The sequence below is a fragment of the Nematolebias whitei genome, chromosome 16 (assembly GCF_014905685.2).
Source record: "Nematolebias whitei isolate Nwh7 chromosome 16, NemWhi1, whole genome shotgun sequence".
In the NCBI taxonomy this organism is placed as follows: Eukaryota; Metazoa; Chordata; class Actinopteri; order Cyprinodontiformes; family Rivulidae; genus Nematolebias; species Nematolebias whitei.
The window spans coordinates 14,307,437-14,318,471 of record NC_056513.1 but is presented as its reverse complement, the minus strand read 5'-3'; positions in this window follow the sequence as shown (position 1 = coordinate 14,318,471).

Below are 11,035 nucleotides of genomic sequence, written 5' to 3'. Positions count from 1 at the left end.
GGGATGCTCGGTGTGGTTTGAGCTCTTTAGCATAGCATTTTTCACACAAAGCTTTTAATGAAAAAATCAGTAAACAAGTTCTCAGCTTCTTTTTGCAGAGAAAAACAACTTTTTACATAAAATCACTGGTTTCAACTGTGAATTTTTGAGCTTCGACAAGACAGAGATTTTTTTTCCCCGAGGTCGGCCTGTTTGTTTAGCTCGTAGCTGAGCTGCTTTTAACGATCCAAAAACGCGATTTTGGACGATTAAATGGATTTTAAAGAAAAAGGGAGGGGTCAGTGAAGAGCACCAGAGTTGAGCTTTTTGTCATCCAGCGTCTTCAGTAGAAAGAGAGAGACATGAAGAAACGATAAGGCCGATAAATGAAAAATAAGGTAGATAATTTTCATTTATCATGCGATTAATAGATTTATTGTTTATCGCGACAGGCCTAATCACGGCCTATTTTTGCGTGCACGGCTTGCAAATCTGCATCTTTGGCCTTGCACGTTATTTTGATCAGTTTGCAGCTGTCTCCACATTTATGATTCAGTCTGCCAGAAATAAACTTTAGAAATAAAGACGGTCAGATTTGGACCAGTTTTTTAACAAATGTTATTTATCATCATGTGACTTGTAGAGCTAGATGTTTGCCTCGGATGTTAAGCAGCCAAAACAGATTAGAGATGCGACAAAGTTCTTTCCAACGGGTTTCACGATGACTTGGACTACTTTGAGAGGAAAGTTGTTGCGCCAATTTTTTTGAAAACGTTTAAAACCTCAGTTGAGAACCGGCGTGTAAGTCGCAGAACGCTCTGGAGACATTTGAGAAACTCCCTCTGGATTGCTGTTCACCAACTAGTCTCAGCCCAGTGAGGTACCGTCTGAAAGGTGGAAGCAGGTGGAAAGCCCGGTGCATCTTTGTAGCTTGAAAAAAAAAGAAACCCGTTCCTTTGTGTTGGTTTTCAAACAGTGTTGGATTGTTATATCGTGAAGGTCTGTAAACCATAGTGAGTGCTGAACCCGTGCCTGATTACCGTCAGTGTTTGTCGTCTTAATCTCATCACCGGATGCACTTCAGAACCACGTTAAGAACCGAGTTTACGGTCCGAACAGTCCGATCAGTGGTGAATCCTCTTTCACTGTTTACAATAATACCAGCTGACGCCAAAATGTTTCCGACACATTTGATATGCTCTATAAAGATAACTGGATCTTTGTTTCTTTTATATGGAACTTGTGTACAAAGCATCTGTTTCTTCTGTATCTTTTGGCTTCAGTCTTGTTGAGATGCTCACCAAGATGTGGCTCCGTATATTGTATTGCCGCCTACTTGCCTTGGTGTTCGACGTAAGTGGTGTGATTGTGCGGCCATGATGCAGACATCATGACCCCCCCACCACAAACCCTGACTTGTTTACAGACTCCACTTGCCTTGCTCTTTCTCTTCCCCCCCAACCTTTCTGCTGCATGACGTTAACATGGCCTTCTGGATGCTCGCAGCTTACGTCTTTAAGTGTCTGGACGCTTTTATATCTCGTTTGTCACGCTGTGGAAGACTGAAAATACTGATGACATTCCATATTTACTGAGTGTAAATATTTACTGCAAGTGATTATAGTTCTGTTATGGGTAAACATGCAACTTTAGTGCAGGGGTCTGCAACCTGCGGCTCTGGGGCCACATGTGGCTCTTTAGTCTCTCATCTGTGGCCGTTTGAAGCTTTGACCAAAACTAACGTGATATTTAATTTTGTTTATTACAGTAGTCCCTCGTTTATCGCGGGGGATCCGTACCCTGAAGCCCTGCAATAAGTGAAAAACCACGAATTAGGGATAATAGTACAAGTAGTAAGTAGAAGTTTAATTTAGTATATATATATATATATATATATATATATATATATATATATATAGGTGTTTTAAACCCTTCCCATACTCTTGCAATATTCTAAACAATGTTTCTAAACTCTAAACGCTCAAAAAGAGCACAGCATGTCACGATTTCAGCTCTCTGCCTCCGCTGCTCTCAGCCACCTGCAAGCTTCTTGGCCCCGCCCACTTCTCTGCTCTGCACAGAGAACAGCTGATCAGCTGCAGGAGGAAGCTTATCCTGCAGTATGGGCTGCACAGAGGTGCAGAAGGAAGCTTTGTCTGCAGCTGTGGGCTTCACACCGATGCAGCAGGTGCTAAATAATTTGAAATAATACGTTTTAAATAAAAGTGTCATGCCAATCGTGCGGCTCATCCACCAATCAGCCAATTGTGTGTCATGTCCAATCTTATTTTGAAAAACCGCGATAGAGCGAGTCCGCAAAAAATGAACTTCGAAGTAGCGAGGGACTACTGTATTTTTATACCCACAACTGAAAATGCTAGTTTTGCAGTTGAAAATGCAGTTTTCTATAAATTTGTGAAGGACTCTACTAATACAAGGAGAGAAGCGTGTTGATTTCGTTTAGCTACTTCATTTATCCAACCTCCAGGCTTGCAGTGAGATCTTTCTCTCCAAAAAAAATAAAATAAAATAATCAATAACTTGTTTAGCAAAATGCCCAACATTTCTGTACACTTTAATTTTTTTAGTTTTATTACTTCAAAGCGAAGTGGCAGAAATGGCTCTTTGGATCAAAAAGGTTTGCAGACCCCTGGTTTAATGTTTGGAAACAGGTGAATTTTCTCATCATTGACGGCAAAATGTAATATTTCGATGACGGTATTTGTGTTTAAAGGGCGCTTCGACAGTTTTACACGTCTGAGTTGGTTTTATTTAATTGTGAGTGTTGGCTCGTGACGCCCTTTAAAACAAACTGTAAACATTCTGGACTTTGTGTGGTTGTGATTTGTGAATATTTCAAATTAAACCTGAAGAAAATTTTGGGGCAAGAAAATTAAAAAAAAAAAAATAAAAGTTTAAATTAAATAAATGATTATTTGCAACTGAATGTCCAACAAACCTTTTTTTTCCCCACAACTTTATTCAACTTTAACCTCACAGAAAAGTACAAAGACTTTAAATAGATAAATCATTTTAAAGGTACTTGTTGCATAGTATGATGATGTCTAATGTAAACAATAAAAATTTTACCCTGAATCAAGCGGTGCAGTTTTAAGAGTAGTAGTTTTCCAGTATTCAGTCTGAAATGTGGGTACGCGGTCAACGTAAACAGATCACTCAACTGAATCTGCTGAAAGCCACGGGAAAGCTTGAGTCCGTTGATTGAACGTAGTTTTGTAGGTAAACAAATATGACAAAAAGAGAAGTTTAGAGTCGAGGAGATGTTTAGGTGGAAATATTAAAGTGAATCTGCTGCTCAACAAGAAAGACGGAGACGACTGTCAAAAATGAATATCAAAGATCAAGCAGGGATGGAGCACCATAATGATGCATTTAAACGCATAGCTTTTGCAAAATGTCTTTTAGATCAGTAAGTTTATTGTTCCAACCTAACCTGTTTTTATATTTTCTCCAGCAGTCTGAACAGAAAAGCATACAATACATCAAAATGGTCACACTTCTCCATCCTGATTGGCTCTTTCATGGGCAATATTGATCTAATTTCAGTCATTTGGCTGTTTTTGTTGGGAAACAAGCGCATTATTCCGTATTTTCCTCCATACACGTTGCACCGCGAAACTGCAACTTGTAGGCCGAAAAATACGGTAGTTAGCCAGTCACGTTTCGCTTTAATTTTTTTAGATAAGGGCACCTGAACCACTGATATGAGAAACAAACTAACACATCATAACGGCAATGAGTACCTTTAACTTAAATTCAGTTTATGGTGCACGGCGTTGGAAAAATGTTCCTCAACTTTCTCTTGTTCGTGTCACAGTGGAGGACCTGGAGCGCAACGATGGATCAACCGAGAGGCCGTATTTTATGTCTCAGAGCTTGCTCACCCTCATGAAGAAGACCAACGAAGAGCCCAAATCTGTTGACTAAGTCATGGCGTCTGTGTGTTTACTTCGTTTTTGTTACTGTTCTACGATAAATTCAGGTATAACCACCCACCACGTCTTGGGTTAAGACCAAGGTGTGAATCGCAATAATGATTCTCCCTCCTGCTGCCCTTGGGTTGAAAAAACCTCCAAGGACTTCGTTTTAAGTCTGCTACGGTTTCCAAAAGTGTCATTTTGGCGTTGAGGCCACTTTTCCTCCGCTGGTCGGAGACCGTAAACCAAATGCAGCTTCCTCTGAACTTTGTTGTCCGCCAACAAGCACAGAAACATCTGCACCTCCTGTACAACGCAATTTTCTGTATATAGTGTTTTTCCACAAAAAAATACAAATGAACGACGGCCTACAAGGTCCTAAGAAACACGTTGTTAGTGGGTGGGGTCATCTAATGCGCAATTGTCAAACTCAAGGCCCGTGAGCCAAATATGGCCCTTGTTTACATCTTGTGTGGCCCCATTTGATAATCTTAAATGTAGAATATTTATTACTTCTCGTTTTACTTAAAAACTGAGCATACTTGATATAATTCAGACTTCTCATGACAGTTGACCAACTTTGATTTTTTTTCTTTCATAATCTTTGATTTTGATGCGGAAAAAAACAAAGAACGTCAAATGAGATCGATGAAACTCTTCTGAGGAACCTGCAGACGCATTGACTGAAACTGGCCCCTTGGTTTGGAATACGTTAAAAACTTCATCCCCCTTTTGTAACTTGAGTTAGACACCCCTGAAAGGCTGAAGCCAAGCTGAGCCCATGGAAAAAGCCCATTTGACCCAAGAGCAGCAGGAGAGCAAAGGTCAACGATCAGGTTTTTGTGAGGTTTTATCTCAGCGATCTCCCCGTGACGCTGCTCGACATTTGATTCGATTAGGGATTAAGTTGAAACTAGCACATGGATCCTTCAGGGGACCCTGCCTGCATCCTTGAGATGTCTGGTGCACGGTTGTTGCACAACATCCAGCAGGTGCGTGCCTGTGTCTATTGTTTATGTTTGGTGTCTGTTGTGGAAAGGAGAAACAAAAAAGGGGTAGAGAAAAATTAAAGTAAAGTGTTTTTTTTGTTTTGGTAATGCGGAAAAAGTTCAGGTCAAGGTTAAGTTTAGAGCTTACTGTATGTCATAAAGGTTTGCTTGGGATTGTTAGGGGCAGAGTTATTCTGTTGGAAGTCAGTATAAAGTCCTAATAAGGATAGAAATATGAACTTAGTGTGTGTGTGGGATTAATATAAGAAGAATTTATTGTGCCATTTTTCTGTACATATGCAGTATTTTTCTCTTGCAGTTAAATGATGCTCTTTATTTTATTTTGTTATGACCTGCTCATTGTTGCTGAAAACTGCCTAACAGCCTTAATTACAGAATGAATATTAAGATCAATGTCTGTAGATGATGTCAACAACCGACTGCCTTATGACTTAAATATATATATATGTTGTATTCTACATCATGGTTTATGTTTTACAGGGTTTTGACAACAGAGGGAGAACCATTTTATTTATCAGAACAAACTAAATCGCACTGTTTGAAAATAACTTACCAAAGTCTTAAAAAGCCATGAGAGATTACCATTAATTTTCACTTTGTTATTGTTCATGTTTGTGCTTTATTTTTTATTAATTAATAAATCTATATAATTTTGTTGTAATCAATTTCACTGTGTACGTTTTACCTTGTCTTTTGTTGTTGTAATCTAATAAACATATTTTTATTTGAAAATAAGAAAAGGTCATTGTATTAAATTGTTGAGTCTAATTAATTGTGAAATTTATGTCTTAAAATAGATCTTGTGAGGTTATTTTGTTTTGATAGCGTGCAGAAATGGGTTATAAAGTTTTGTCACGTGCTAGCTCAAGAATCTGTGTAAAATAACACTTGACAACAATAGCCTGCACCGACATAAATGGTAAAAACAAACAAACAAACATGAGTTTCATAGCCTAATTATCAAGTTATAAATTTAAAAGTTGTGGTGCGTTCAATTATACTCGTAAATCTGAACGTTCAAGTTCGAAGGAAAGAATAAACGCCTGTAGCCTCACGTGTTCGCGTCAGTGTACACGTTGCTAGGCAACATTCAGTACGTTGACGCTTCGGTTAGGTTGAGCCGAAACGGACTTTTAGCATATTTTTGCTAACTGCTTACAACAACAACATAGTATAACCAGCAAACAAAAAATGTCTTTCACTGCTGAGACAGTTAAACCTCCCCTACACGAGCAAATAACGGAGTTACAACGTAAAATCCAAGTACTGGGTGAGTATTTTATATTATTGTTGGTGTGAGTTCACGTAGAAAGACGTGTCATTTCCTTCTAAATTAAACTGTCAACGCTGCGCTATTTCAACTGACCTTATGTTCAACTTATGGTGAACATAAGAGCAGATTTAGAGCACTACTGAACAAGGCTGTAAGCTAAAATGACTGCGTGATGCTTTTGTTGTGGTAACTTTTTTTTAAATTGTCATTAAATACGTCCACCAGAGGGCGACAGAGCTGCGTATTATGAGAGCACTCAGGCCACCATCCAGAAGAACCAGGAGTCCATCGGCCAGCTGAGGCAGGAGAACAAACGATTATACAAAAAACTGGCAGAAGCTAATGCTGTAAGTCTAAACTGAGCTTCTTTAATCTCTATTTTATTTTCAACCATGCACAAAAAGATCAGTGGTTCGTTGCTGATGTCTCAACTCAGGGTGATGAACACATCATCAGAGCGGCTTTTCATAACAGAGGCATGGAGAAGGATGCCTTCCGCAACATGTCAGAGATGGTGAGAGGCACCAGAAGGTGTTTTCAAGTTTTATTGGGCTGTGCTTCCTTATCAGCACTTTAATTATTTTCCCAGGCAGCCCTCACAACAGTGGATTACAAGATGCTGTCCAAAACAAAACGCCTCAACGCCCTGAAACACACCACACAGACCTACCAGCAGCGCCTGGATGAGCTGAAGATGGAATATGAGAGGTTGAGACCAGAAGGCAGCTCTGGAGCCATGTCCTCAGATTCTTGGGCTAGAAAAAAAGAGGAGGAAGCCATGGTAGTGACCTTTCCGGCCTCTTAAAGTATTTCTATGTGTAACTGTACTTATTTTTAATACACTGCAATGAGCTGAACAATAACTCAATGTCCTCAGAAACATCGTGCAATGGAGAACCGTCTGGAGAAAACACAGCTGAAGTGCAAGGAGACTGAAAACATCATGGCTTACTATCTGAAACTCAAAAGACACTTGCAGGTTGGTGCTCATTTTTGCATGTTAAGCTCAAGTAAATGATTTTGTTTTCAGACTTCTATTTATTATTAACTTGGAACTCTTCTACAACTTAAAAATATGATTACAGCTCAGTTTTCGAGATATTGACCTAAAATTTGATATTCATAATATTGCATGAGATTACTGGTTACAGTAAGTTTTGAAGGTTTGACCAGCACGGCTGACTTAATTCAATTCAGTTTATTGATATAGCACCAAGTCACAACAGAAGTCATCTCAGGGCACTGAACAAAAACATTCACATAGATTATAAAATAACTATTAGTAAAAGTTATCTATAAGAAGCAAGCAGATTGTCTCAAATCTTTACTTCGTTGCAACCTCTCATCCTGGCACATTGGTGACAGTGGATAGGAAAAAGTCCCTTTTAACAGGAAGAAACCTCCAGCAGAACCAGGCTCAGGATGGGCAGCAATCTGCTACGACTGACTGAGGAAAGTAAGGACATAAAAGAGATGCAGATAAACACAGAATGGCTAGTCCATGTGTAGTTTCTATGGTTCCCCTGTACCCAGGGGAGGCCACACCTAGTCTGTATGGTTTACCTAAAATCCACAAACAAGGTGTATCTTTAAGACCAATCGTTAGCATGATTAACTCTGTCACTTACAACGTTTCCAAATATCTGGCGTCTGTACTCATCCCTTTAGTTGGCAGCTCAGAACACCACATACAGAACACCATGGACTTTGTGGATAAGGTGAGGGATGTCATCATGGAGACTTATGAAACAATGGTCTCTTTTGATGTCACATCACTCTTTACGTGCATTCCTGTTGATGATGCAGTAGAGGTGGTCAGTTTAAAATTAAAATCAGACACCACTCTGAGCAGCAGGACCACGCTTTCCACAGAACAACTGTGTCAACTCTTGAAACTGTGCCTGCAGTCAACCTACTTCACATATGGGGAGCAATATTATAGGCAGAAACATGGGTGTGCTATGGGGTCTCCAGTTTCTCCTATTGTTGCCAACCTGTACATGGAGGAGGTAGAAAAGAGAGCCTTGACGTCCTTTTCAGGGACACCACCAAGTCATTGGTTCAGGTATGTTGACGACACCTGGGTTAAAATTAAATCTCAGGAAGTCCAACATTTTACTGACCACATCAACTCTGTGGATAAATACATCAAGTTCACACAAGAAGATGTAAAAAATGGCAGGTTGGCTTTCTTGGACTGTGAGGTCTCAGTCTCTGATAGAGGACATTTGCAAACCGAGGTGTACCACAAACCCACCCACACAGACCAGTATTTGCAGTTTGACTCCTATCACCCGTTGGAGCACAAGTTAGGAGTCATCAGGACTCTGTATCACAGAGCAGACAGCGTCCCCACTAGCTCAGGAGCCAGGCAGAAGGAGAAATCCCACACAAAACAGGCTCTAGACTGGATATCCTAACTGGGCCTTCCTGAAAGCAGAGAAGAAACCCAAACAGGACTCCAGTCAGCCAACAGGTGAAAAGGAGGAACCCAGACCCAGACCAGTGGTCATTCCATATGTTGAGGGAGTATCAGAGAAACTGAGACGTTTATTTTCTAAACATAACGTCCCAGTGGCTTTTAAACCCCAAGATACATTACGGCAAAGACTGGTTCATCCCAAAAATCCAGTCCCCCGGCACAAACAAAGTAATATTGTGTATGTTGTTCAGTGTCAGGAGGGTGATCAGTTTTACATCGGGGAAACTAAACAGCCACTGGCCAAAAGGATGGCCCAGCACAGAAGATCAACATCATCAGGCCAGGACTCTGCGGTCTACACTCATCTCCAGGCCAGCGGTCACTCTTTCAGGGATGAAGATGTTCACATCCTGGACAGAGAGGAACGATGGTTTGAGAGAGGAGTAAAGGAGGCCATCTTTGTGAAAAGAAATCGTCCATCATTAAACAGGGGTGGAGGCCTCCGGGTTCAACTGTCCCCCTCTTACAATGCTGTGATTGCTAGTATCACTCAGCCCTCTGTGAACAGTAAACAGCCATCAGTGTGCTAATGATCCATTGTTAGGCTGATGGTCCTTCTTGAGCATGTGAGCAGCTGGTTTTGGTTGTCAGCAGCAAAACTGGTTGATCCACTCTGAGAAGGTGCTATTTATAAGACTGAGCTGAATACAGCACCTCTGACTGAGGAAGTCTTTCGGATGAGAGACTAAACGTTTCTACATTTTTGTTGTTGTTTTGCTTTTTTGTTTTTTGAATGTCCAGAGGACCAGATTTAACTTTTTTTAGATTTTTCTACCTGGATTATTGAGCATGCATCAGGATAAGTCTTGGTAACATTTTGAATGTGTGTGTTAGAAGGCATATCCTGGTCAAAAATAGCATTTAACTTCTTTATACTGGAACTGGAGGCCCTGTTAATGCATCCATAGGAAGTGAAAGATTGTTCCTAAAATGCTCCCGTCCAAAAATCACAACAACTTTGTTGTTTCAAACTAGCATGAAATCTGGTGGGCGACATGCATTTCTTCAAGAGCAACTTAAGTTTTGTTTATGATTTACACAACTCTTGCATGACAGTATACTTTCTAAAACATAAGTTGTTGTTGTTTTTTTGCAATAGTAATCGTTCTCATTATGCATTCTGCTCCATGACGAATGTGTCTTGAGCTCACCTTGCTGTTCTGTACATGTTACTCTGTCTTTATGGTCGTTGGTGTGAACGTCATATGTGACAGCCACAGTAGCTCTGCATTACAGCGCTCTGTGACCCTTTTATTGTTTACCTCGGGTCGATTTTTAGAAACCCACAGTTACCTCAGTAACTGTAAATAATACCAGTGACACACCCTAAGCTGCTTTTGTCTGAAATACACGAGAAGAGCAGGTGATGGATTTGTTTCCAAGGCAACCAAACAAAGTCGGGCTGTAGGGATTAGGGGCAGAACTCGTGTGCTCCTCTTCTGAAAGTGAAAACTACAATAGAAACACATTTTTAAATGTTCATTACCGCCCACCGCCAAAAGGCGAAGTGATATCTTTGCTCGTGACTCCGTGTGTGTGCACGTGAACAACTGAACAGATTTTAATGAAACTTTAAGAAACCTGCAACTGATTAACCCAACTCAAGATGACCACCAAAGACAACTGGCCTTACAAAAACAAAAGGCAGTAATTCCATTAATTTTACTGATATTGGGCTAAAATTGGCCGTGGTAGTAACTGAGAACACATACTTTGTGACAACTCGCACTATCGCATGAGATCATGCATAACAATCCATCCATCCATTATCTTTTACCAGTTGCGCCACCGTGCTGCCCCTGCATAATAATCTTTTTGTTTTTTTTTGTTTGTTTGTTTTGTAAACCAACAACTTCCTCGTGTCTCAACAAAGGATGATCTTAATCTAAAATTCTGACATGAAAGGCAGCGGGCGATATGCATTCCTTCAACACATGCTAGGTGTTAATCTATTAAAGTTTGTTCTTTAATCTGACAGAGAAATTATTTAGATTGTTCAAAGGATTAGGACCTCAGGTTTTTTCTGTCTGCTTGCTATCCCCCGTCGCGGAGCGAAAAGGGATATAGGAAATACGCTCTGTCCGTTTGTCTGTCTGTCCATTTGTGAACATTGTGAGCGCAATAACTTGAAAAATAAGTGAGGTAGGTACCAACTTCTATTTTGGCGTGTGACAAATAAGAAAGGTTCCTTTCAATAAATTGGGTTGCCACATCAAAATCCAAGATGGCCACTGACACACACACACACACACACATATATATATATATACAGTCCCTCATTTATTGCAGGGATCCGTACCCCGAAGACCCGCAATAAGTGAAAAACCGCGAAGTAGGAAAAGTAGTACAAGTA